The sequence below is a fragment of the Talpa europaea genome (assembly GCF_964194135.1).
Source record: "Talpa europaea genome assembly, chromosome: 10".
NCBI lineage: Eukaryota > Metazoa > Chordata > Mammalia > Eulipotyphla > Talpidae > Talpa > Talpa europaea.
Genome location: NC_140077.1, coordinates 24,426,468 through 24,432,102, shown reverse-complemented (window position 1 = coordinate 24,432,102; position 5,635 = coordinate 24,426,468).

Below are 5,635 nucleotides of genomic sequence, written 5' to 3'. Positions count from 1 at the left end.
TGTTATGTGTTACATAGGCAATCGAGAGTTTCCAATCCAAATATTTTATCAGCGCTAAATATAATCTGGTCAAAGACTTTGAACTCTTAGATAAATATTATAATTTTACCTTCAGTGTACTTTCACCTATTGGTGCAATGACAACAAAAAAGAAAACAAGAGTGACAAAGAGACAAGAGTCACCTTAGTGTTGGTAAATATATAAGTTTTTGTGGAAAAGTTACTTATTTCTTTAGCGATGGCCATATTTTAAATAGTGAAACAGGGCCTCCCCGGTGGCGCAGCGGTTGAGCGCTGGGTTGCGAAGCTGCCTGCGGCCTCTGCGGCGCCGGTTCGATCCCCGGCTGCTCCCCGGCCACCGGAGGAGGGTCCCACATGGTGCGCAGACCTCTCCTGCCGCCCGCTGCTCCCCTCAGCAGTGTACTTCGGTCCTTCTGCCTTCTCTGCTCCCTGCTCTGGCTCTGGTGAATTCTCTCACCCTCCCGCGCTTCTGAGTGTACCCAGTGCATGTATAAACAAAACAAACAAACAAACAAATAAATAAAACATGCCTCTATAAAAAAATAAAAATAAAAAAATAAATAGTGAAACAGAATCTATCGTTTTCAAAGTCCAAAGTCCAAAGTCTTGACAAATAATGAAAGAGAATAGCTCTTGTGGCAATATTCATCACCTGAGCAGAAGGAAAAAAGCTCTTAGTGCCCTTTCCATAAATAAATAAATAAATAAATAAATAAATAAATAAACAAACAGACAGACAGACAAACAAACAAACAAACAAATAAATAAAAAGACCTAGGAAAACACAATGGGAAGCAGCAACGAGGCAGGATGAAAAAGAAGAGCACAGGGAGCTAGTCTATTTCAGAGAAAAAAGGAGACATCCCGATTCTCCCAGCACAGTGCTTTTCCAAATGTTTTGACACCAATTATCCCCAAAGGGAATGCAGGATCAAGAGACAGTAAACTGAAGACGGGGCTCTACCTAGCCCAGCAGTGAAATCATTCAAACACAGCAGCTGAATGTTCCACTTGTCATCAAGAAAATGCAAATCAAAAGCCAGAAGAGACATCACCTCACACCTGTGAGAACAGCCCATATTAAAAGACCTAGAAACAACAAATGTTGGGGAGGGTGTGGGGAAAAAGGAACCCTTAGGGCCTCCCTGCTGGCACAGGGGTTAAAATCTTAGCGCTATCAAGCTATTGCCAGCCACTGCAGCACAAGCTTGGACCTCAGCCACCAGGAAGCAACACACAGAGTGCAGCAAACCACTCCTGTCTTGCCCACTGCTCCCCTCAGCAGTGTATTTCAGCAGATCTGCCTGTTGTGCTCCCCACTCTCTCTAGTGAATCCTCTCACCTCCCACACCTCTGGTCTACACCCCAGTTCTTGTATGCATAAATATATAAATCTTTAAAGAAAACAACAGGAACACTTATTCACTATTGGTGGGAATGTAGAGTGGTCCAGCCCCTGTGGAGAGCAATATGGATGTTTCTCAAAATGTTAAAAATGATCTACCATATGATCTAGCCATTCTACTCCTACTGAAAGAATACAATCAATCAATCAATAATTCATAGGGATTTATGCACTCCTATGTTCACTGTAGCACTATTTATAAAAGTCTAGCTCTGGAAACAACCTCAGTGCCCACTGACAGATGAGTGGGTAAAGATGTAGTCTATATGGGCAATAGAAAACTACTCAACCAGGGGCCTCCCTGGTGGTGCCAGGGGTTAAGACACAACCTATGAAGCTGTTTTCAGCCTCTGCAGCATGAGTTTGATCCCCAGCCAGCCAAGGAGCTACCCACACGGCACAGCAGACCTCTCCTGACACCCGCTGCTCCCCTCAGCAGTATATTTCATTCAATCTGCCTGTTCTGCTCCCCACTCTATCTCTGGTGAATCCTCTCACCTCCCACACCTCTGCCTGTGCCCCAGCTCTTGTATGCATAAATAAATCAATCTTTAAAAAAAAAAAGAAAACTACTCAACCACACATGTATATGAAGGATGAAATTTTGCTATTCATGACACCATGGATGGAACTGGGGGGGGTGTTATGTTAAGCAAAATAAGTCAGAAAGAGAAAAACAAATACCAGATGATTTCACTTATAGGTGGAATATAAAGGGCATATCATCTGCAAATGATGTTAATTTTACTTCTTTCCCAATTTGCATTCCTTTTATGTCTTTCTCTTGCCTAATTGCCCTAGCAAGGACTTCTAGTTCTATATTGGAAAGCAGTGGTGAAAGTGAACTTTCTTGTCTTGTTGCAGACCTTAATGGGAAGGCTTTCAGTTTGTCATCATTGAGAATGATGTTAGCTGTGGGTTTGTGATAGGTGGCTTTTATTATGTAACGTCCCTTTTATCCTGAATTGTTTGAGTGCCTTCATCACAATGGATATTAGACTCCAGCAAATGATTTTTCAGTATCTATTGATATGCTCACCTGGTTTTTGTTTTTGTTGATGTGAATTAATTGATTTGGGGATGCTGAGCCTTCTTTGTACCCCTGGAATAAATCCCACTTGGTCATGGTGTGTAATCCTTCTGATGCATTGTTGGATTCACTTTGCTAAGATTTTATTGAGGATTTTTGCGCCTGCTTCATTAGGTGGCTTGGTCTGTAGTTTTCTTTTCGTGTGTTGTCTGTCTTTGGTTTCAGTATTAATGTAATGTTAGCTTTGTGAAATGTATTAGGTGATATTCATTCTTTCTCAATTTTTTTGATAGAGGTTTTGTAGGATAGGCATTTGTAGGATAGTTCACTTTTGATGGAACATGTGTGAAACCACCTGATCCTGGGCTTTTGTTTTTTGGAAGGATATTGATTACTGGTTCAGTTTCGCTGCTTGAAACTAGTTTGTTTTTTAAGGTTTCTATTTCTTCTTTTCCAGCTTTGGGTTCTTGTATAATTCTAAGAATTTGTCCATCTCATCTAGCTTGTTGAACTTATTTGCATATAAATGTTCATATCAATCTCTGATTATCCTGTGAATTTGTGCTCTATCTGTTGTAATTTCTTCTTTTTCATTTTTGAGCCTATTAATTTAAATGTTCTTCCTTTCTTTCTTTGTGAGCCTTGCTAGAGATTTGTCTATTTTGTTTAATTTTTTGATAACCAACTTTTGGTTTCATTGATCTTTTGGATTGTCTTCTTTATTTTTATTTCATTTATTTCTGCTTTAATTTTTAATGTTTCCTTTCTTCCACTGGCTTTTGGATTTTTTTTTTTTTGGTTATTCTTCCTCTAGTTCCTTGAGATGAGAGAGTAGGTTGTTTTGGGGGTTCTTTCTTACCTGTATTGCCTGTATTGCCTGTATTGCCTGTATTGGTGTGGGCCTATATTGCTATATACTTTCCTTTTAATACTGCTTTTCGTGTATCTCATATATTCTGGAAAGTTGTGTTCTCATTGTCATTTGTCTCAAGGTATTTTTTAATTTATTCCTTGATTTCCTCATTATCCCAATGGTCTTTCAGTAATTTGTTGTTCAGTCTCCTTGTAATAGGGGAGGTCCTTGATTTCTTTTTAGTTGATTTGTAGTTTGATGCCTTTAATAGTCAGGGAAGATACTTGGCATGATTTCAGTCTACACGTACTTGTTGATGTTTGTCTTGTGACTCAGTGTATGGTCAATCCTACTTGAGAAAAATGTGTATTTGAAAAATCACTATTAGATTTTTAAATGAAGTGCCTAGAATTTTAAGTGTTTCATAAAAACACTTTCCTTCATTCAGAAATAATTCTTATTTGTAGGATTCTGTGAAATTTTTGAAGCATTTTTTAAATATGTTTTTATTTATTTATGCATATAAGAACTAGTGTTTTGGCTAGAGGTGCAGGGGACGGGAGGGTTCACCGAGACAGAGTGGGGAGCAGAACAGGCGAATCTACTGAAATACACTGCTGAGGGGAGCAGCAGGTGAGAAAGAAGAGGTCTGCTGCACCTTTTGTGTTAGCTCCCTAGCTGGGGATTGAACTCATGATGCAGTGGCTGCAGATAGTTTGATGGAGTTGAGACTTTAACCACCTGCACCATGAGGGAGGCCCAAATTTATGAAGCATTTTGTGAATCTTATTATTTCACTCTCATAATTAAACCACCAAATTATTTTTATCTATTCTGCTGATGAAGAGACTCAGAACTGAAAGGATGTGCCCAAATTTCCACTATTGAGACAGGTAAAGAATTCTGGTTTTATAACTTGTGAACTCGGCAACAGAATAAACCCAATTCAGTTACATTCAAACATTGATTGAGTCATTCTTAGGTATCTTGCAATTCCTCTTTGCCGTTAAACTATTAATTTAAGCAGTTATCTGAGTGGATCATTTCACCATGGACAAACACAAATGAGAGTTCAGAAAAGTTTGTCCCTTTGTAATTTTTAGAAGTTCCAGAAATAGAAATTCAGAGAAATTGACCAAGGAAATATTAATTATTAACCTTAAAACTATCCCTGATGCATACTGCCTTAGGACATTTCTTTTCCAGGAAGCACAGATTTTAAAACAATCATATATAATACATATGCTATATGACATATTACCTATATAACTCTTTCCCTGTCTGTCTGTCTCTTTCAATCCCTTTGCCTGAGAAACTTGCGTCTTAGTTCTGACTACATGACTTTTCAGGGATTTTATTTGTCTGATCATTTTACTCTTCATAGAAGGAAGAAAACAGGAATAATTGAGCTGGTATAGATCTTAAAATCATCTAATGATATTCTTTATGTCCTTATTTCAGGAGCAATGTAATAATGGTTCAGAGAAGCAAAGATGTTTGCATGTTGTCACACAGGAGTTTAATATCAGAGCTGTAAGTTGAATGATCTTTGTTTCCTCAAGTATAAGATTGTTTTAATCACCTGATTCTGAAGAATTTCTTTATTTTTAAATTTTCTTACACTGTTGATCATTTTGGTACAGTATTTGGTTTCTCCCCTCACCAAATCACCTGTGAATTTTCACTGTATCTCATGCTCTTCCTTCCCCTATTTTCACCCCTCCCTCTCCCCTGCTATATGTCTCAGCTCTATAAGTTTGCTTGATAGTTCTCTCTTTTTTTCTGACCCTTCCTCTGGTTTCTCCATATATGCCCTTTAAGTGAAACCATCTGATATTTTTCTTTTTCTTTCTGACTTATTTCACTGAGCATAATCCCTTCCAGCTCCATCCATGTTGCTGCAAATGGCATGAGTTTATCATTTTTGATTGATGAGTATTATTATTTTATTAAATTTTTTTGTTTTTTTATTTTCCATATGTGCACATGTTCCACTCACCCTTCATCAAATCACCTGTGCCTATGCCCCACTGCCTCCTCCCCAATTCTGGTGACTCTGATACCACAGGGGCTTCCAGATCATCTGCCAAAGCGGAGGGGTCACTGGCACCAGAGCCTTGACCTGCTGCAGAGCATTCTCTGCTCTGGGCCTCATCAAATCTGTGTCTTTGCATCACTCAGTATAGGAATTGACACCTTGTTCTCAGATGTGGATATGCTGTGTCCACAACCCTAAAAAGTCTTCAAGGTGAGAGTGTAAGATGAAATAATTTGTCTTTCCCTGATCCTCTGCATCTATTGAATCAGTGATCAGCAGAATCTTGAT